Source organism: Wyeomyia smithii, chromosome 1, assembly GCF_029784165.1.
Source record: "Wyeomyia smithii strain HCP4-BCI-WySm-NY-G18 chromosome 1, ASM2978416v1, whole genome shotgun sequence".
NCBI lineage: Eukaryota > Metazoa > Arthropoda > Insecta > Diptera > Culicidae > Wyeomyia > Wyeomyia smithii.
The window spans coordinates 47596951-47620795 of record NC_073694.1 but is presented as its reverse complement, the minus strand read 5'-3'; the positions used below and the strand labels follow the sequence as shown (position 1 = coordinate 47620795).

General features: G+C 40.9%; 1 protein-coding gene across 1 annotated transcript in view; it reads left to right on the top strand.

Moving 5' to 3' along the window:
- Window positions 1-23845, top strand: part of LOC129717881 (uncharacterized) — a 139503-nt gene that overhangs the window by 112127 nt on the left and 3531 nt on the right. The window lies entirely within an intron of this gene.

Below are 23845 nucleotides of genomic sequence, written 5' to 3'. Positions count from 1 at the left end.
AGAAATAACGAAAATTTTATAATTTATTGTCCCATTACAGAAAATTAACACTTCCCAGTTTGTTTCCAAAGTCTTTTTTAAACTTTAGTCCATGGTTTTGTTACAATAAATTTTAAGTGTGTATACCTGATAATAATGTACCAGTAACGCCGTATACAAATCACGAACAAATAGCTGATTATAATGGTTACAGAAATGTAGAAAATAATAAAAATTTAAACTGTAATATTGTGAGAAAGATACGGGTAATCAGTGTTTGTTTTTAACTCTGAAAAACCCTCACGAATTACGAAAAAATAGACATTTGAACTTGAAATTCTACACAGATAAAAAATCACGTTAAAAACAAAAAGATGATTCTAAAAAATCGGTAATCTCAGATTTTTTTCAAAACAGGTTGTTTTATCTTCACCTTCACCTTTACCTTAACCTTTACCTTTACCTTTACCTTTACCTTTACCTATACCTATACCTTTACCTTTACCTTTACCTTTACCTTTACCTTTACCTTTACCTTTACCTTTACCTTTACCTTTACCTTTACCTTTACCTTTACCTTCACCTTTACCTTTACCTTTACCTTTACCTTTACCTTTACCTTTACCTTTACCTTTACCTTTACCTTTACCTTTACCTTTACCTTTACCTTTACCTTTACCTTTACCTTTACCTTTACCTTTACCTTTACCTTTACCTTTACCTTTACCTTTACCTTTACCTTTACCTTTACCTTTACCTTTACCTTTACCTTTACCTTTACCTTTACCTTTACCTTTACCTTTACCTTTACCTTTACCTTTACCTTTACCTTTACCTTTACCTTTACCTTTACCTTTACCTTTACCTTTACCTTTACCTTTACCTTTACCTTTACCTTTACCTTTACCTTTACCTTTACCTTTACCTTTACCTTTACCTTTACCTTTACCTTTACCTTTACCTTTACCTTTACCTTTACCTTTACCTTTACCTTTACCTTTACCTTTACCTTTACCTTTACCTTTACCTTTACCTTTACCTTTACCTTTACCTTTACCTTTACCTTTACCTTTACCTTTACCTTTACCTTTACCTTTACCTTTACCTTTACCTTTACCTTTACCTTTACCTTTACCTTTACCTTTACCTTTACCTTTACCTTTACCTTTACCTTTACCTTTACCTTTACCTTTACCTTTACCTTTACCTTTACCTTTACCTTTACCTTTACCTTTACCTTTACCTTTACCTTTACCTTTACCTTTACCTTTACCTTTACCTTTACCTTTACCTTTACCTTTACCTTTACCTTTACCTTTACCTTTACCTTTACCTTTACCTTTACCTTTACCTTTACCTTTACCTTTACCTTTACCTTTACCTTTACCTTTACCTTTACCTTAAGCAGTTGAAATTGGTCAAATTTAATTACATGCTCTGGTTTTATATTTTTCTTTCACACTCTATTCAACCTTACTCAAAGACGTAGTTCTATGTCAAAAAGACAAACGTTACTTCGGTCAGACGCCGTTGTACGCTGCCCTTGACAGGAGAACAGCTGCATAAAGCCTGTATCAAGCCTGTATCAGACTAACCGTTGCAGCGGTCAACCGCTACCGTTCCGTTCTTTTTCGACCAATCAGAACACAGCGGTCGACCGTCGCTTGTTGTTGTTGCAAAAAATAGAATCCTTTCTATTTTTGCCGCCGACCGTTCCCAACGGTTGCCGGCTGCTGTCATTGACATGACGAAGGCAAACGAATCTCTTCACACCTACACAAGATCACATATAGAGACTTGACAAATGAAAATGTGTGCTTCTTTTTTGGCACACATGAGTTGATTGACGATGGTTTCATTTTGGACAGGGCACGGGAAATGGTCTTTTCCGCCTCTTTTCACCCTATTTTTGCGTATTTTTGGTAATATAGACCCTTTCCCGTGCCCTGCACATAATGAAAATATCACCTGTCGATTTATTGACCAATTTCACATAAGAAATGCAATATTTAAGGTATCCAACCCAGCGGCTTTTAATTAGTGGGAATTTGGGTTCATTTTTGCCAGTGTGCGTTGGTCGAAAATTGACATCGCCAACCAGCGTTGCCATTCTGTGCCGAACACGCATCAGTACTGGACGTGTTTGGTGATCGGTCCGATAGAGTATAAAACAAAAGACGTGTGAACAAGTGTTGGCATTGTTTGCCTGGTCGAGTGAAATAAATCCGGGTTCAAGGTCGTTCCTTTGTGCAACTGTTTCGCATCGTGACTGCCAGCTGGTGCGTAAGCCGATTTGGCTGCTGGCTGGATTGTGCTACAGCAGTGGACGAGACACAAACGAGGAAAAAGAAGAAGCCATCAGTGTCAGCGAGTCGTATCGCTGTGTGGAGTGATCTCACACCTGGCTCGCTGCTGGTGGCTGTTTGGTGCTGCTGTATTGGTGCTGCTGGCTGTAACGGCTGCTACTTCGAACGATCGGACAACCAACCTTACTGGAAGGGAGAAATAAAAAGGTACGTGTTCTTGTCAGCGCTAGTGCGCTAGACTTAAGATGGATGTAGATCCCTCGCCTCCCGCGCCACCATCCCCGAACCCCTCTGACCCTGACCCTTCTGTTACCCCCTCCCCTGTTCATTCTTCAGTCCCCCCTCGCCCCAGGCTTTACCCAGACGGAGCCCAGGGCAGCTATACTGTTTATTTTCGGCCAAAGGCAGGACCGAAATCGAAAGAGTTGAACCTCTTGCAGATTTCTAAAGACCTGACGAAGGAGTACAAGGGCGTGACCGAAATTTCCAAGGTCCGGCCTAACAAGCTCCGTGTCGTGGTCGGTAACCTGAAAGAGGCCAACGATATAGCTTGCTCTGAGCTCTTCACACGCGAGTATCGCGTTTACATACCCGCACGAGACGCGGAGATCGACGGTGTCATAACCGATTCGAGTCTGTCCGTCGAGTGTATACTACAAAGTGCCAAAGGGTGCTTTAAGAACAAAACGTGTCCCGAAGTAAAGGTGCTCGACTGCAAGCAATTGCGGTCAGCATCGATCATCGGTGGCAAAACAGTATACACTCCGTCAGACTCGTTTCGAGTTACGTTCGCCGGGTCTGCACTACCAAGCCACGTCTCGATCCACCGGGTTCGTCTCCCTGTGAGGCTCTACGTGCCCCGCGTCATGAACTGCCTGAATTGCAAGCAGTTAGGCCATACAGCCGCCTACTGCTGCAATAAGGCACGTTGTGGCAAGTGTGGGGAGTCTCATGCGGAAGATTCTTGCAGTGTTAACGCTGAAAAGTGTATTCACTGCGGAGAAAATCTGCATGAGCTCTCGACATGTGCGGTGTACATGCAGCGCAGGGATAAAATAAAACGGTCTCTCAAAGAGCGTTCAAAGCGTTCCTACGCTGACATGCTGAAGAAGACCGTTACCACTTCTCCCGTTACTTCGAACCCCTTCGATCTGTTGCCCTCTGAGGAAACCGATTCTGACGATTCACCAGCGGGAGCATCTTACGCCAATCCTGGGGAGTCTAGAAAGAGGAAAAGTGTTTCCTCTCCTAAACTTCCCAGAAAAGGTCCTAAGATTTCTCAAAGTGAAATGAAGGTTACAAACAAACCAAACAGTGCTGCGGAAAAACCGAAGCAAACTCCTCCTGGGCTGGCAAATTTAAAGTCCCAGAAGGAGTTCCCAGCACTGCCAGGAACATCTAAAACCCCAGTTGCTCCTTTTACACTCCCAGTTGATGAAACAAACTCTGGATTAGTGAAATTTTCTGACATTGTGGACTGGATTTTTGAAACTTTCAATGTACCCGATCCAATTAAAATTTTTCTTACAGCATTCCTCCCAACAGTTAGATCATTTTTGAAGCAGTTGACTGCCCAATGGCCTCTCCTTGCAGCGATTGTATCCTTCGATGCCTAATTCAACTGCGTATATGAAGGATTCTATCTCTGTCTTACAGTGGAATTGTAGAAGTATTTTACCAAAAATTGATTCGTTTAAAGTTTTGATAAATAAAAACAAATGCGATGCATTTTCCCTTTGTGAAACTTGGCTTACTTCAAATATTGATCTCAACTTCCATGATTTTAATATTATTCGCCTTGATCGAGACACCCCATATGGAGGAGTACTTTTAGGGATTAAAAAGTGCTATTCTTTCTATCGTATTAACCTCCCCTCGATTCCAGGCATCGAAGTTGTCGCATGTCAAATGACAATACAAGGTAAAGAGCTTTGTATTGCCTCAATATATATTCCCCCCAGAGCACAGGTTGGGCAACGGCTGCTCTTTGATTTAATAGAACTTCTTCCCTCGCCACGTTTGATTTTGGGAGACTTCAACTCTCATGGCGTGGCTTGGGGTTCCCCATACAATGATAACCGCTCCTCTTTAATCTATAACCTTTGCGATGACTTCGACATGACTATTTTAAACAACGGTGAAATGACACGTATCCCGAAACCTCCAGCGCGCCCAAGCGCTTTGGATCTATCCTTATGTTCGACGTCGCTACGGTTGGATTGCACATGGAAGGTAATCCTCGATCCTCACGGTAGCGACCATCTGCCTATTCTTATTTCAATTACTAACGGGTCAACTCGCATGCGACCAATTGACATTCCGTATGACCTCACACGAAATGTCGATTGGAAGTTATACGAGGAAATGATTTCAAAAGCGGTCGAGTCGATTCAACATCATTCACCACTTGAAGAATACAACCTCCTCGCGGGCTTGATTCTCGACGCCGCGTTGCAAGCCCAAACGAAGAAATATCCCGGCGTAACGATCAAAGAACGGCCTCCCACTCCGTGGTGGGACCAAGAGTGCTCCGATGTCTACACGCAAAGATCCGACGCGTTTAAGGCCTACCAGACGGGAGGTATACCTGGCGACTATTTACGGTATTCGGAGCTTGATACCAAGCTTAAAAGCTTGGCTAAAGCAAAGAAACGTGGATATTGGCGTCGGTTCGTGAACGAGACGTCGAGGGAGACATCGATGAGCACTCTTTGGAACACAGCCCGAAGAATGCGGAATCGCGTAACGGTCAACGAAAGCGAGGAGTCTTCAAGTAGGTGGATATTTGATTTTGCCAGGAAAGTATGTCCGGACTCTGTTCCTGAGCAAAATATTGTTCGCGATGCGTCTCCGGGCCACGACGCGATAGAATCACCTTTTACGATGGCAGAACTTTCAGTTGCCCTCCTGTCCTGTAACAATAACGCGCCTGGATTAGATAGAATCAAATTCAACTTGTTGAAGAATCTACCCGGCAATGCCAAGAGGCGCTTGTTGAACTTGTTCAATAAGTTCCTGGAGCAAAACATTGTACCGCAGGATTGGAGGCAAGTGAAGGTGATCGCCATCCAAAAACCAGGGAAACCAGCTTCTAATCACAACTCTTATAGGCCGATTGCAATGCTATCCTGTATCCGGAAATTGATGGAAAAAATGATACTCCGTCGTTTAGACCACTGGGTCGAATCAAATGGTCTACTATCAGAAACTCAATTTGGCTTCCGCCGTGCCAAAGGGACGAATGATTGTCTTGCGTTGCTTTCAACAGATATTCAGCTGGCGTATGCTCGTAAAGAACAAATGGCGTCTGCGTTCTTGGACATTAAGGGGGCTTTTGATTCCGTTTCTATTGACATTCTTTCGGGTAAACTTCACCGACAAGGATTTTCTCCAATTTTGAACAATTTTTTGCACAACTTGTTGTCCGAAAAGCACATGCATTTTACGCATGGCGATTTGGCAACTTTTCGCATTAGCTACATGGGTCTACCCCAGGGCTCATGTTAAAGCCCCCTTCTTTACAACTTTTATGTAAATGACATCGACGAATGTCTGGCAAATTCATGCACGATAAGACAACTTGCAGACGACAGTGTAATCTCTGTTACAGGAGCCAAAGCTGCCGATTTGCAAGGACCATTGCAAGATACCTTGGACAATTTGTCTGCTTGGGCTTTACAGCTAGGTATCGAATTCTCTCCGGAGAAGACTGAGATAGTAGTTTTTTCTAGGAAGCATGAACCTGCTCAGCTTCAAACACAATTAATGGGTAAAACGATTTCTCAGGTTTTGGTACACAAATATCTTGGTGTCTGGTTCGACTCTAAAGGCACCTGGGGTTGTCACGTGAGGTATCTGATGAAAAAATGTCAACAAAGAGTGAATTTTCTTCGTACAATAACCGGACAATGGTGGGGAGCCCATCCAGGAGACCTTATAAGGCTTTACCAAACAACGATATTGTCTGTTATTGAATACGGGTGTTTCTGCTTCCGCTCCGCAGCAAACACACATTTGATCAAACTGGAGCGAATACAATATCGTTGTTTGCGTATCGCCTTAGGTTGCATGCAGTCGACCCATACGATGAGTTTGGAGGTTTTAGCTGGAGTACTACCATTGAAAAACCGCTTCTGGAGCCTGTCTTCTCGTATTCTAATCAAATGTGAGGTCTTGAACCGTCCCGTGATTGAAAATTTTGAAAGGTTAATCGAACTTAATTCTCAAACCCGTTTTATGACATTGTATTTCAATCACATGTCCCAAAATATTAACCCTTCTTCGAATATTCCAAATCGTGTCGACTTATCAAATACTTCTGATTCTACTGTGTTTTTCGATACATCCATGATAGAAGAAACTCGTGGAATCCCGGATCATTTACGCGTGCAGCAGATCCCTAAAATTTTTTCCAATAAATATCGAAACATCAACTGCGACAATATGTACTACACTGACGGATCACTTCTTGATGGGTCCACTGGCTTCGGTATCTTCAATAACAATTTAACCGTCTCCCATAAGCTCGATAATCCTGCTTCTGTTTACGTCGCAGAATTAGCTGCAATTCAGTACACCCTAGGGATTATCGAAAAAATGCCCACGGACCATTATTTCATCTTTACGGACAGTCTCAGTTCCATTGAGGCTCTCCGATCGATGAAAGATGTTAAGCACTCTCCGTATTTCCTGGGGAAAATACGGGAACATCTGAGTGCTTTATCCGAAAAATCTACTCAGATTACCTTAGCGTGGGTCCCTTCTCACTGCTCGATACCGGGTAATGAGAAAGCGGACTCTTTGGCTAAGGTGGGCGCAACAAACGGTGATATTTATGAAAGACCAATTGCCTTTAATGAATTTTTCGCACTTGTACGTCAGAATACGATCATCAGTTGGCAAAATGCTTGGACCAGAGGGGAATTGGGAAGGTGGTTACATTCCATAATCCCCAAAGTATCGACGAACCCGTGGTTCAAGGGGTTGGATGTAGGTCGGGATTTCATTTGCGTGATGTCCCGGCTTATGTCCAATCACTATAGATTTGACGCGCTCCTCCGTCGTGTTGGGCTCGGGGAAAGTGGTATCTGTGCCTGTGGTGAAGGTTATCACGACATAGAGCATGTGGTTTGGTCATGCCCTGTACACCGTGACGCCAGGTCTAAATTAATAGCTTCCCTGCAGGCCGAGGGTAGACAGCCGGCTGTTCCTGTTCGTGATGTCTTGGGGAGCCGTGACCTATCCTACATGTCCCTTATATACGTTTTCCTGAAATCCATCCACGCCCCAGTCTAGTCCCGTTCCCCTCCGTCTACACCCAACAAAACGACAAGAACACGTTTGAACCTTAAGCACAAAACCAGCAACCAGACCCCGCACAACAGAACCAGGACCCAAGGACTACGAGCCTCTGTCCCAACTCACGACATCGTGGCTCAGCAGAACGAATCCATACATGCCATTCGACGATTATCAGACGACCATTGAACAACAAAACAATGATTGGAAATCCCATGCTAGTTTTAAATTAGACTTAATTTCAGCTCGTAGTCGGCAGCGAGGATAAAAAATTTGCTTTAGTTTTTAAGTCATCAGATATAATTGGCGCCGTTAAACATTAAATTGTATTTGTGCCGTGTCAAATAAATGTTATGTGAAGAAAAAAAAAACCAGCGTTGCCGGTGCTATCAATGTTTTGACTGGTTGTCTTGTGTGCCAAAAAGGGAAGCACACATTTTTATTTGACAAGTCTCTAAATGTGAATTTGTGTAGGTGTGAAGAGGCACGTTTGCTTTCGCCATGAACATGATAGCAGTCGCCAACCGTTGGGAACGGTTGGCGGCAAAAATAGAAATGATTCTATTCTTTGCAACAACAACAAGCGACGGTCGACCGCTGTGTTCTGATTGGTCGAAAAAGACGGAACGGTAGCGGTTGACCGCTGCAACGGTTAGTCTGATACAGGCTTAAGGCTACTCTTGGAGTTGGTATTATGAAGCGATTGAGATATACGAGATATACGTTATCTTCAGAAAATTATGCTTTGCACAATGATTATCGTGCGGATGCTCATTTATATTATTATATTGGTCACGGCTGGAGATGTTTCGCTACATCCCGCGTAAATTACCCAATGTTTCGTCACGATGCATCAGTATTTTGCCTTCCGCTGAATTTAGTGAAACCAAGTAAAAGGTAAACTAGGACGTTAGCCTGTTGCTGTGCTGACTTAACACGGTAGATTCAGCAGTTTGAACAAGAAACAACTTCAATATAAACTAGAGCATTAGCCTGCTGTTGAGTTTACTTAACACGCAGAAAACATCTTACAATAACAGAGCATTCTGGAGTATTTTTATTATGAATCATTCACCAAACCGAAAATGACAAACCATCCTTATTAAGAATCGTTCAGCACAATTACCAAGTGTCTAAGTTATGAGCTGACGACCGACTGGAGGCTTACGAAATGTAAATATGAGTGTGTGTCAAAGTGTGCATTCTTGAAAAGCATAGAACTTTTTCTGACATCTTGTTTGTTTTAGATTTATATGTTTCCAAAAAACAAGAATTTATTCCAAGTTCATTGGTACCCAAAGGTGGAAAATCCGTCGAGAAATCATCCATATATGAATTAATTAAGTATGTTTTTTTGCAGTGAGTACACGAGCAAGTTTTTGTTAGAAAAACTTTTTTTCTTTGAGTGTTTCCACTGCGGTTTGTTCTGAAAAGTTTTAGGCAACTGAATTGTCTATCTAAAAACCGTCATTTGAAATAAATCTGAACTAACCGATATTTTAAAAATCACTTTATGTTTTTATTGATTATATTTTTTTCAGTGTAGGATATGAAATTCTATTTTTTAATATTTTTAAATAAAAGTTCCAATAATTTTTTCAGAAGTTATCCATTGTCAATCATTCTCTATCTCTCGTCGTTATAAAGATATGTTGATTTATAGAAAAGAGGTTTAAATACTTCAAGCCTTTTCAAATGTTAGTCCATATTAATTTTCTTAAAAAGTTTGCAAAGTTGCTTGGTTTGATAAGACCTACACACCTATAAAGTTTCATTGCGTTCTACTAGGGTGCCCAAGGAAAATTGCACTCAACAAAAGAAAAAACTGCTAACAACAACACTCATACTAATTTAATTCATGTCTCGATGATTTTTCGACAGATTATCAACCTTTGGATAACAATGAACTCTGAATGAATTCTATTTTTTTTGAAATATATAAACCTAAAAAAAACAAGATGTCAGAAAAAATTCTACGCGTTGCAAAAATGCACATTTTGATAAACAGCCTTAAAATCCGGAACATTTCCGGTATCCATTACTCCCGGCAAGTTCTCAAGTAATAATAGGAAACCAGGATAGTTTTCCAGTAAAATGAAATCGATTACATCAAAATTGATTCATTTTTCGTGAAGTTCTGGCTATTTAAAAATTGACAAAATTTTCCCTGGCTCAATCATTTTGTCCACCCCCTGTGTTTCGAAGTTAGGCGCCTGAATTTGAAAATCTAGTAGTTCATCCAGGGAAAACCAGGGGAAAGTGGTCAGCTTTCGAGCGCCTATATAGAAGTCATTTCTCTTCAGAATATCGAGATTTTGATATCAACCGATCAGGATTTTTTTACGGTTAAAATTATGTAACAGAAACAACCCATTGTTTGTGATACACTATTGGAGAATTGGTGAATAACTTCGATTGTCTGAATCATACCGATCAACCAATCACTACCTCTCTTTCCAAGCACAGCCGACACTAACGGATAAAACCGATCTGACTTTGTAAACGCTTTGTTGTTGTTTTACTCATGGTCACTTTTTGTTTTCGATGCTTTTTTACTTTCCTTACCCTATTCTATTAAACTCCTCCCTCTTTCCAAATAACTGACGAATCCTTGGTATATAAATTACCATTCGAACATTTCAACCCCAACACTTTACTGGTATCATACGCACGCCATCGAATTGAAATTCTCGTCCCTCCGTTGACCGAAAAAACGGACGATTCTTTCTGGAGCAGCAAAAAGCGGGTGGTGGCAAATATTAGTCGCTTATAAAAGCGCACGCCACTGAATTACATTTCTCAATACTTTACCTTTACCTTTAGGGTTTCCTCAAAGACCATACATTTAGTTTTCGTTTTTGTTTCCCGGTGCGCAATTTTGTTTTTGTTTCTTGCATACACAGAAAAAACAAACTTGTCTCTATCGTGAAAATCAACAAAACATTAGGAAATACTCCAAATCATAATAAAAAAGTAAAATGCTTTCCTGTCACTCGCCAATAGCGAAGTTGTATGCTGGGCTGGGGCTAAGGTTTTTCTGAAGTGACAGCGTTGATATAAAAGATCCATTCTTTTAGTATATATATTATTATGTATAACGCTTTAACGTCTCAGCATTTAGAAATGCACTGTTAGATAAGATTGCAGAAAATACTGGAGTTACAATTCCGTCTACTATTTGTTTAAATGGAGTACAGAAATACCGTAGTCCAACATCATGCGATCGTGTCTTGTATACCACCCTCCTACTTTTTGAGTAACTGAGAGGCTAGCCAAAACTGCTCTAAGCAATGCACAGTGCACAATGGTCCAGAAACCAAATTTAGGGGGAAATTTGGGTCTAGAGCTCTATAGCAACATTTTAGAGAAAAACTTTCTTCTACAAAGTTGTTACATATGATAAAGCACTTATTGAAAAATTATCAAAAAATAGGGTTCCACAATTCATAATCCTGATATTGGCCATACGTAAACAAATCCAATCCAACTATAGTTGGTAAATAATACAGGTTTCTATGTGAAAAAAAGCAAAGAGCAGAGGCCATAAGAAAAATTAACATAGATCAATGATGTGATGTCAGTGTTATCAAATATCCTACTTAATTCAAATAACTTTACACTGCTAGCTATGTGTGAATATAATATTATTATTTAGTTTGATTAATAGATATGCTGGCCTTTTAGTTGGTAAAATAACGAGGATTTTCTGCTGATAAAATATATCTACATGGTAAAGTCAAATTATAAAATAAATTCATGTGAATTCAGCTGTTTTGCGAATTGGCCAAAATAGGAGCCCCGAGTGGCCAATTAAGAAATGCTATGGCCAAAATTAGAGCCTAGAGTAGTTTTTTGGTTGGAAAATATATAAACAAAATAACATAATTTTACTATTTAAACTCAATGTTAGTGAAAAATACAGGCGAGTTCATCCGATTTCCACTTTGAAATGATTCAGTTACTTACGTTTCGAAGGAAGTAGGCCAAATCAATAACATACTATGCCCAAAACTGGTGCTTTCACCCTAGCTCCATTTATTTTAAGTAACTTTGTAAAAAAAAGTTTTTCTCTATCTTTGAAATCCGATTTATATTGATAAAACACATTTTGCGCTCTAACTTGCGCTCTAAATACCAAAAAAATAAATCTGGGTGCTTTTATATGCATAATGTATAAAATTATTGAAATTTTCGTCTTGTTTTTAACTTAATTTACTCAAATTTAAAAAATAACATATTTTTAAAAATTCCTCCATTTATAGAGTCAAGTATGCCCTTCAAAATGAGATCAAGAGATATTTTTTATGTTTGCCCCAAAAAGAATGACATACAAATGAAAAACGCATATTTTTCGATGAAGAATATTAATAACTTTGAGTAAAATTGAGATATTTACGATGTCAGCATTGCAAATTGTTTCTCCTAAAAAGTTCTAAAAGTCGTTCAAAGACAGTTTTGAGATGAAACATGAAATAAAAAGTAAGAGCGTAAAGTGTGTTTTTTCAATATAAATCGATTGTTTCAAAGATAGAGAAAAACTTTTTTTACAAAGCTACTTAGAATTAATGGAACTATAACATTGTAGAACCAATTTTTCTTCTATATATAAAGTTAAAAAAGTTAGATACTTGATTGCATCGAAAAATGTGCAATTTTTGATAATTTATCAATGAGCGCTTTATCATATGTAACAACTTTGTAGAAGAAAGTTTTTCTCTAAAATGTTGCTATAGACCCAAATTTCCCACCAAATTTGGTTTCTGGACCATTGTGCAGTGGGGCGACTCCATAAAAATTTTGCTGCTGGCTTTTGGGATGCTGAGTCCGAATTTTAAATTAATTTTTCATGAAAATGCATATTTTTGAGGCCAGGAAAATTTTCATGATGAAAAACATATTTTACATAAAAAAAATTTTACGTCGGTTTCGATCTTTTGGAAAATAAAATGCATGATGCTTGAAAAACTTTCATATGCCATAAAAAAACATAAAATATTAATCAGTTATTAAGAAGATAAATAAAATCATCAATTGAAAAATATGTTTTGCCTTTCTCCTAGAAAGGTATAGCAATCACTGGAAAAACTGAAGGTATAAAAGTGGTCCCAATGGGCGAATGTCATATACCACTCGACTTCTTTCGACGAACTGAGCATTTTCTGTATGTATGTATGTATGTGTGTATGTGTGTATGTGTGTGTATGTGTGTGTGCAACTTTTTTTTCTCACTCACTTTTCTCAGAGATGGCTGGACCGATTTTCATAAAATTGATTGCAAATGAAAGGTCTAGTTGCGCCATAGGTTGAATTTTTGAATTTCATTGTAATCGGATTTTTAGTTTAGAGGTTATGTATCAAAATGTCAAAAATCACGAAACATCAATATCTCAGAAACCACACAACCGATTTCAATAAACTGGTTTCAAATGATGATTTTTCCAAAAAAAAAACGTTTGAATGAGAAAGGCTGAGTCTGACCGCTAGGTGGATTAATTTAGGTTTTTTTTAAAGTGAATATATTACATTGCTTTCTTTTATCGCATTCTTGTTTTTATTTACTTCTACCTTTATCTTCATTTTTGTGTCCAATTTCAATACAGTTTTAATATCATCAGGGAGGGTTTTCAAAAAGTAGTTCCTAATGTCAAAATAATAATTCACTATTTGCTCTGTAGAAATTAGCAGGCGATGTGTTATGTCATGGTTTGTACTTACATTTTGAATTTTGAACAGAGATTCAGGACGTCATAATGAATCTAATGGTGCACTCAGATATTTTGGTGCGTTTTTCATAATAATGGTCTGTGGGAGTACCGTGGGGTGTTACTCTGATGTCGCCTTATCAGGATGTTCAGCGATTTACTTTCGATACTATAAAGTTGATGATGTCAGCTGAGGGGAGCTTCGAATTCAAATAATTGCTAAATCCGCTTGGTAAGCAAGGTGTATTAGTAAGTTTTTGAGATTATACATGAAAAGGATGAATAAATGTTTGAAAGATACAGAAATGAAGGCAACAATGTTTTAATTGTTTATCAATGATATATCAGTGGTTATAAATGTCACCCAAATCGCCCTATTCTTTGAATTTACTCATGTATAAAGCTACACTTCCGCCACAAACCCGGGTTTTAAGCGGCCATTAATTAATGTTTACGCTCATCAGTTTCAATGTTAGTTTTAGTGGAACGCTTTATCGTATCGTGCCGCATGCATGCATTATCCAACACAGCTACCGCAGATCATTTTCTCGCGTGGATTTAAATGTGTTTCGAAACTGTTTTGTCTCAAGTGTTGTGCGCTAATGTTCAACGGATGACTTCAGATTTCGATTTTAGACTACACCACGGTGGTTTGCTCCACATGGTTTCCCATGACGATACGCACATAAAATGTTATGCAAATACAAAAATATTGGGTTGACATCGATTTGGAAATCACTGGTTGTATATTCTGTGTACTATTGCGTATTGTTTAGTGTTTAGTGTAGAAATTTGGTAGACACACGTCTTCAGTCGCTTTCGCACTACCGAAGGAGCTATCGTTTAGGGTTATTCACTAATAAGTAGTCAACGATTCAGGAACAAACTTCTTTAAATTAAATTTTGCAATATTTCTCGCAAACTTCTTTTCGGGTAATGTTACAAATTAAAAAAAAAAAGATTTCAGATTCTACGAAAATTGAAGAAACGTTTCACTAACATTCTACCCTATTATTACGCACATTTCTCTACATTTTTTTTTGGCAGGATAAATCATTAATTTATTCACCCATAAAAAGGGATTTTCAATTTAAAACCGATTCGCTCGCTCGCAATAAAAAAATTGACCTGCTCTCGATACGCCTGAGACGCAGAACACGTTCTCAAATCACACGGCTTGTTGTTAGCGAAAATAAATTCTCCCGTAGTTTGTGTTGCCAAAAATTTTAACGCAAACAAAAATATCCATCCCGCGCGCTCTGTGCCAATGAGGGCGGATGGTGTTTTGCTTTGTTATTTTTGTTTTCCATGACACTGTTGTTGAGGGGCTGACCGTGTGGCGCGTTTTCTCGGATCTGTTTTTATCACTGTATATGTAGTATTTGGTATACAAACTGAATGGTGAAACAATTACTGTCAACAATAGTTTTCGTCAAATATGGAAGATGTATTTGCTGTTAAAACTATAATTAATCACTAGAGGGTTATTTATTTTGAACAACCAACAGTCTCATGTTAGGAACAAACTACATACCTCATTTAAAGAATCAGGGAAATGAATTATAACATGGTTGTGCTATCGAAAAACGATGGCAAAACACTATTTATTTCACAGAAATATACTGCTCATATTTGACTAGCACCCTTCCTATGTTCTGCAGCGATAATTTTTCTTGCGTGTAAGCTTGCATACAATGCTCGTATCCACGAACAGCGACATCTTCTTGTCGGTGTCATGATGCTCGTGCACGGGGCTTGGGAACTAATGACGAAACATAATGTTCAACTATAATTCACAAGTCTACTAGCACAGACTAACAGACGTAACACTGGAACCTAGCTCCATCGCCACAAAAAACGATCATTTCAAACTTCCTATCGTTTAATAGTCATCGCGCGACAACACCGTCTGGGGCGCTGTCATGCAATCCCATACATATTTTGTAGTTCCCTATTTGACACATGCAGTAACGCTAGCGCTGATGTCGAAATACACGACGCAGCGCGAACACGGCAGCAGATGGTGCTAGTGTTACTAACGTAAAGTACTGGAATCATCCGAACGATGATTTTATTGTAGATTTGTTCGAGATGTTATGTCTGTTAGTCTGTGCCACTAGTATACTTCACAGCGATGGTATCTAGTATCTTCTTTATAGCATTTGAGTAAATAGAAACATGTTTTAATTTTCTGGACCAAGTAATATGAAAGATGTACATTAGGTCAACGTAGTCGATTTTCTAGAATCAAATATTCGGTTCCACATGGGGCTCAGAACAATGAAAAACTTATCAGAAGTCGGTTACTTCTATATCTTTGAATGATAATTTGTATGGGAAAATATACTAGATAGCTCATTAAAAAAAATCAAAAAGTATTGTGTTTTGAATCGCTAAAGCTAGGATGTCTCTAAAAAACTATAGCTATTCCAAATTGAGTATGGCGAATTTAAAGCAGAAAATGTTGAATTAAGGTGAAACGGCATTGAATCTACAAACGGTCGACTTCGAGCCACCACTTCGAATTTTTAGAAGCTCAGGACTCGGGAATGGATAATGTGTTTCCTGTCAAAACGCTTTTTTATATTGGCTTCACCGCCGCAAACATAAAACAGCATTTTGACAGGTGACGCATTAACAGTTAGGCAACATCCATAAATTACGTAACGCAGAAAACCCAATTTTTGGACCCCCACCTCCCATATGTAAAGAAACGTAACGCCAACACCTACCCCTCCATGGAAATTACGTAACGCTGTAGAAGGATTTGCTTGATAAAAATGCTCGTTTTTGGAGAGTCTCTTCAGAGATTTTTTGCTACGTAACGCTGGATTCACCTCTCCCCTCCCCTGTGTAACAAATCGCAACGCTCAAAGATACCCCCCTCTCCCTATGAGTGTTACGTAATTCATGGATGCCGCCTTACCGAGTCCTGTGCTTCTGAAATTCCCATTTGTGGATTGTGTGCTGGGCAGTGTAGTGGCGTCAATAGGGCTTCCATCACAATTAACCTGTCGTATCGGGTTTATACATTGAGGTGAACTAAACAAACAAATGGAAGTAAATATTTTAGGCTCAGGCTTCGTAGTTCTCTAGAATAGAAAATGTAGAAAAAAGTGGTTTTCCCATTCAAATCTTCATACAAATTCGAAATGCAATGCACCAGCGGAGATACTAGCAATCGACTTCCAACAAGTTTGGGATTGTTTGTGACGTTGGATGGTCTGAAGAAAGGTTACGGGTACTCGCGTAGGTCCCGCAGCCTACAGATTCACTCACCCTCCCGGAGGCGCTCTACGGACATGAATTGTGGACACAGAAGGAGGGTCTTCTAGTGTAGAAATCCTCGATCAATACTCGGTGTCAAACTAAAGAATAAAATATGGCGCAACCTAAGACCAAGTTCCATGGAGGCGAATTCTGGATTCGGCATAGGATATTGCAATTAAAGTAAAGTAAAGATAGAAATATTAGTGGTAGAAGAAAGGCAATGACTGACCGAGATTGGTGGTGTGATTAGTTTCAACACCTCGTTGTACATGAAATTCGATATAACCGTGTCCGGGATGGATCCTTGCGGTACCCCTGCCACGACTAGGACGTGCTTCTGACCCTCCTCTGTACGTGTTGTAAACTGCTACTTGATTCTGGAAATAACTTTCCATCGCCAATGTTAGCCAGATCCAAGTTGAGCTTCGCCAAAGCTTCCAACAGCATCCAGCCTCTCGGATTTGTACAGCGATTTCTCCACTCGATATCCAAGCGCCCTGCGACAACCGACTGCGTTCGGCCCGTTAATTCCATCGATACTTGGCAGATCATCTGGACCTTCCGTGGTGTGTTTATCGTCTCGTTTGCCGTTTCATACAAAACACCTGGAAGGCTCTTTGCAACACTAACTACATGGCCTGCCCCACCGCATCTTCTGCAAAGCTTAGACCGGACCGGCCCTTTGCACGACGAAGATCTATGCCCGCTCTCAAAGCACCTAAAGCAGACATCAGACTGTTGAAGATACCCAGGGGGCATACCGACCAGCCATCTTCAAGGCTTTGTTTGAGCTTCATGGCGGCTACCTGCGCCCCTGCTGGACCAATACGGAGGTGCAAGACCTCGGTGGTAACCAGCACATCGCACTGCTTGTCGAAGGCTTGTGCAATGTGCACATCTCGGTGATGTCATCTAGGTTTTCAAGCTGGTGAGTCAGCGGATGAGCGCCCGAACTTGCACACCCTCGCCAAGCATCTTTGAGCAATCGTTTTATAGGTAGAAGCCTTCCTTTTTACCTCTTTGCAAAGTTCGACTATGACACCGGTACGAGACCGACGGATTGTCTTAACATCCGCGCTAAAGTCTTTGGCATCGCCTCTCACGGCGTTCAAGACTTCAACGTACGTAACCTATCAATCTTAAGAATAAGCGCATCGCCTCTACCCTTCGCCTTTCCCTTGCGCGGCTTTTTGAGGCGTTTTTCACGCTTTTCCCGTTTTCGCGGGTTAGTGTTTACCACGATAGTCCATGGACCGTTACCCGTAGCTTTACCCTTCTCTTCCGTGGGCCCTGTTAACGAGTTAGCCTCTGGACATAGCTCCTTCAACCGTCTTTTGGTACTCGCGGGAGCCATGTCCCCCGGAGACTGCTTCGTCCTCTTTGCGGAAAAAACCTCTGCGAAAGGAACGCACCTGGAAGCGGTCGTGCTTTTGCGCTTAGAAGCGAGATCGCACTGTTTAAGCACTTCCTCTGCTGCTTGCGTACTCGTTTCCGCGTTCTCGGCATCCCTCAAGCTTTCAGTGAACTGCTTTCTTGAATCGTTGATGTAGATACGTAGGAAAAGCAGAGTCTGTATTAAGTTTTTCGATATGTTGTTACGTTTGTCCGTGAACTTGTCTTTGCACCAACTCTACTCTCTTGGCATTAGGCGTACCAACATTCACACCTTCCTTCCCTGCATATGCTGGTCTCAGTAGAGACTTTGCTATGCCGCTTCTGGCAAATGGGTTAAATTTCGCTTCACCCTCTACCGTCAAATCTTTGTCGCCTGCTGTTGAATTCATTTTTGTTGAGTGTGTCTCCCTCCCAGCCGCTATCCTTGCCCATAATGGAGTAATCGCCTATGCCGAAGCTAGGGTAGACTGCCATAGAGCCTCGTGGGCAACTATGATGCCACCGAGACCAGCGTAAGTCAGGAAAGAGCATCTCGTCCTAAGTCCCTGCCTGTTTCCCACCAGGCAATAGACGCGGAACATACTGGAACGTCTGCCAGTTCTACAGGACAAAACCCCAGCACCCGTTTGCTGCCTCGTTGTTTCAAGCCGTTGTCACACAACTTTACTCAGACAGCTCGGTGCAAGTGCCAGCCCTGCGTCATGTTATAGGAACGTGTATCGCACCATATCCTCAACTCTGTAACCACTTGCCATAATTGGAGCCTTGCACCAACTCACCCATTAAGACCGATAGCATCTTAATGGGTGAGTTAGTGCATTTGGGTGATGGGAGCGGCCCTATTCGCTCCGTCGAAGCTGGTACCGTGGCTTCGCTAAGCGCTAACCCGTGAGGGCATGCAGCTCAGTCAATCGGGTTATGGTCTACACTGAAGCAAACCGAATGGTGGTCGCTGTTGGTGTTGCCATCCTTTACTCTCTAGTTCACGATCAGCCCTGGGCTGGAGAAATGTCACTTGCGTCGCCCCAACGATGGTCAGATCTAAGTTGAGCTATGCCAAACCTTCCAACAAGATCTGATACCTCTGGTTCGTAAAGCAACTTTCACACTCAATAATCCAAGCGTTGAATTCGCTCGCCGCTACCAACGATCGACCATCTGAGTGAACCTGTCGATAGACCAACGTGCGGAGCATAGCAACTGCAGTAGAACGTTTGAGGTTAACAAAACATCCTGAAACGGGAACTTGCTCGTCGTACATATGGCAGCTATAGTGGACCTATCCGCAAGCGGTAAGGGTCTGGAACGATGTCCGACAACGATTCCGACGCCGCTTGGTACAGTAGCTGCTGTGCCGCATGGTAGTGGTTCAAGTTTCGTTGTCTTACCCTAACGCACGTGGCTTATTAAACGGCTAGCAGGCTGAGTACCTTGGGCCTCACATAAGTGTTTGGCGTACCGTTTTCCGACTGTCCTGTTTTATGGCCTGAACCACTACAATGCTTAGATAGCTGGCCTCTATTGAGCTTTTGCAAGTTCAGGGTTAGTGTCCTCTCTCGAAACACCTAAAGCAAACGTCCGGCTGCTAGTGTATACTTATGGAACATACTGACCAGCCAATCTCAATGTTGGATTTCTCCTGAGTCAAGTTTAGACCAGTCAATGCAAGCCGGAAAGTGACCACCTGGGTGCCCGCTGGATCCTCACGGAGGTGAATTGCCTCTGCGGTTCCTTCCACCCCATACTTTTCCTTGAGCGCTTGGGCAATATCCCATCCCTCGGTAATATCATCAGGGTTTCCAAGGTGAAGGTCACCTCTGAGGTGGGTGCCAGAACTTGCACATCTTTCTCCTTCTCGGCTACCGTCTTGTAGGTAGCGCCCTTGTTTCTACCATCTTTACGGAGTTCATTCGATGGTGCGAGATCGACGGATGCTTTGCACATCCGCTCCCAGGCCATTGAGTTGGGTTTCGCCTCCATTTTCTCCAAGACCTCGCAGTGCTTGGACCGAATCTTGAGTCTAGAGTATGAGTATCTGATACTGAACCTGTATGTTAGAGAATCGCCGAGACACTCACCGTTAAGGCAACTGTCAACATCAAAACGGGCGAGCTGTATAGTTTTGCATTGCCGTTAATGGTTTTGATGTTGACAGTTGCCTTAACGGTGAGTGTCTCGGCGATTCTCTAACATACACCTACCTTCTGTAGTCGTTTTATTGCCTCCTGGCACTGCCTGCATTCCAGTTTTTTTTCCACTACAATAACCGAAGGGTTTCCCGCAGCCGCCACTTCGCCTGATTCATCAACGGACTTTGAACACGTTGATGTGCTATCCCGCGGGTTAAGCACAACCAACCTATTCTTCGTGTTCTCGGGAGCCGCTTTCTCCGATGACTGTCCCGTTCGCCTGACGGCTGGCCCAGAGGCGTGGACTACCGCAAACGTGCATGTGTCTATTTGGAACGACTTCATCGCCCTTTAAATCCCCTTCGTTTCTCCATCCTCCGCATTTGCCTTGAACTCGGAATGTTCTGTTTGCGAAGCATTAGTGAAGAACCGAAGCATATAGAGGGCCTGCTTCAGGCACTTTGACGTGCAACTGCGCTACCACCCTCGATAGCGTGTCCCGCTATGAGGTCATGGCTAGGGCAGGCCACTTTAGCGTCTTATGGGGAAATATGTCGCCACCGGCAGGAGTGAGTGAGGAAAATGGTTCGGATCCCATTCCTCCGCGGATGCCAGGTTTTACGGGTCGAAAACCCCTACGCCGATTATTATTTTGCCATTTCAAGTCGGCATTACTGAAGGAGCCCGACGCAGGACCAGCTCAGGATCGTAGTATAAAAACGAAAACCGATTCGTGTCATATAACAGTTGCCGTAATTGAAAACTTACTGGCGTCAATCCGGCACTACTCGCTTCATCAGATCAGGTATTTCCGGACAGCGTGGCTTTTATGAGAGTTCAGCGGCCCAGCACTTGAGTCTTACCACGAGCACGACCTAGGCTAGCGTCCGCTGATGATTTGGGACTGTTTGCCTGCAGTGCAGTGGGTACTTCCATGGCTTTCGGTGTTCACCAGGTATCGACCCGTGATGGCATACAGCAGTATCATAGAGCTACTTAGCAATTTTAACAGTCGGATTTAAAGTGGCATCTGGTAGTGCAAAACCAGTAGGAAAAATGTTTGAGCTTCAATCATTCATCTGGTTGTTCTGAGAAGAACAGTTTTCGGAATCGAAATTTTTTGAATCTCACGTTTCGAACAGCAAGAATTTGTTAGAGATTTCATTAGAGATCGCAGCAAATCGTTATTGCGTAATGTATTATAGACACATGTTGTAAGAGCTATTTTATAATATGATGTACAAACCGTAATACGTATGAACCGAGTGATTTCGTCCCTGTTCCGATTTTATTTTTTTTACTTCCCTGTAGCGGTACTTGATTAGAAACGTAGCTCTGCGTCAAAACTAGCAAAATTCCACGGATCTGAAAACCAAAAATTCAACAAAAAAGCAAAAATGAGACTTAAAAACAAAAAAGAATTATAAATTTTTAACAGCCTTATCATAAATATATATTTAGTCTTTGTAAATAACCCGAACAGCAATTTTCTTCAAACCCGATGTTTCGGATTTTTTTTAAAGGAATTTAAAAATAACTGACTTTATTGGACGAACATTCTGCGAAAACTCTGGTCTGGCGCATTAGTTTGCGAGCAATTGTTATTTTTGTAAAATTCAAAAATTATTTTGTAATCGATTAGATAGCGTGTCATCAAACTTTTCACATCGTCTGCGTAGTCAATCACCTCAATCCGAGCTCTGCTAACATTTTAAGAAGTTCGTCTACAACCAAGGACCACAATAAGGCTGAAACCACTCCATTTTGAGAGCATCCTTTCATCGATCTGATATTTGGATGTACAGCTTCGAGATTAGCAGGGTTTTCTAGATCTCTTATTATCGTCATTGTCATTGTCGACAGTTATCTAGGCCCATTGCTCCGATTGTGGAACGCATTGAGCTGTAAAATACATTATCGAATGCTCCTTCAATATCCAGAAAAGTAATCAAGGCTATTTTCGGGCTTGCTACGGTTTTTTGATTTCACTAACTAGCGTTTGTAGCGCCGTTATTGTAGATTTACCTGATTGGTAAGCAAATTGGTTTCTACCCAATGGAAATTTCACCAAAATTTTGATTGAATAAAGTTGTCAAAAATATTTCCATAGTCTTTAAAAGAACAGAGAAAGACATGTGGGTCTAAAGGCTTTGGGATTCGTTCGTCTCTTTTTTCCATTTTTAGAACAAAGACAACTCGAGACTCTTTCCAGGCTTCTAGTGTGTAACTCAGCACAATTAACTGGGGAAAAACATCTTCTTATCCCTGTTGGAGGAGTGCTGGAAAGATTCCGTCCTTTTCAGCAGATTTGAGAATTTGAGGAAAATCATGAGATGAAAGGTCAAAAATTCAACAAAATCTCCATTGAAATTAATTGCGCAAAGTTCTGGCTATTCGTTTGTTGAAAATATTGGAAACATCAGAGATAATCTGTCATTTGAAAGATAATCCATTTTACTTGGCAAAATAAAGTATTCCTGTGTTGGGGAGCGTTTTCTCCTGTCAAGGAAAATGTGTATGGTGCTTAATAATCCACTATCGGCAAATGAAGAATAGAAACATCAAATATGACTGAATTACTGTGCTCTGTAATGAAAATATATAAATATAAGATAGTTTTATTACTACACTAGATCAAAACTCGTGTGATTTCAACATTTCTTGGAGATTGGTTAATGCAGATGATACTACTTCTAATAATTTTCTTGTAAGTGTAAAACCTGCCTATCCATTTGTCAAAAGAAGGTTTTAATTATACACTTATTAAAAGATACGTATAACTGAGTGGTGTTCGTTATTGAGGTTTTTTTTCCTGTAGGAGCCTGTGACCACTGCTACCATTAGTTAGATATATTGTGGTATACTCCGCGTTAATTTTTATGCACTGTCAGTTCGTTCCATCACTATGGGTATCAGTGATAGTCGCACCCAGACTTTGCATTTCACCCCAAGAAGGTATGACTTCTTTGATGAAGTTCCTTACCTTCATTAGTTCAGCAGACCATATCTCGTTAGGCGTGAGGATACCTTTTCCAAGAATACGCAGTCTTTGCTGAATTAATGCGCTGCATTGGCACAGTAAGTGTTCCGAGGTTTCTACTTCAGAATTACAGAAAGTCATCTGTCAGTTTACCTAATTTTTTAAGGTGATACTTACTCGGACAGTGCCCAGTAAGTAGGCCAGTTAAGTTATTAAGGTTTGAAAATTCTTCAAAAACTGCCCTGAATTTACACAATATATATGTAACACTCTCTATTGAAACATGAATACAAACTTCAGTGAGCTTTAAACAAATTACCAATATTAATGGTGCTTACTCATTCAATTTTTGTTTAAATCCCTACGGTGCCGCGCCACAGCCAGACTTGAATACTAGCGGATGCGCAATGGACGCATGTTGTGGGGACTTTGATCATAATTCATCATCAACTGTTTCGAATCGTCCGAAGTACGAGATGACTTCTCTAGAGCGTACTAAAATTTCAGGTGACACATTTGTATTGATTTGGGACAGAATTCTTAGCAGTGCGATAATTCTAAAGAAAAAAATCTGTCATGTAAAACTAATCGACCGACGTCGCTATTGACGCAACTTCAACAGTTATCAAACCCCTTTTCTAGAGCAGATTGCAGATGAGTGTATGCAGGTTATCTATACATATAAAAATGCAGCTCTGTCTGTCTGTCTGTCTGTTCCATATAGGCTTGAAAACTACTGAACCGATCGGCGTGAAATTTCGTATATGGGGGTTTTAGGGGCCGAGA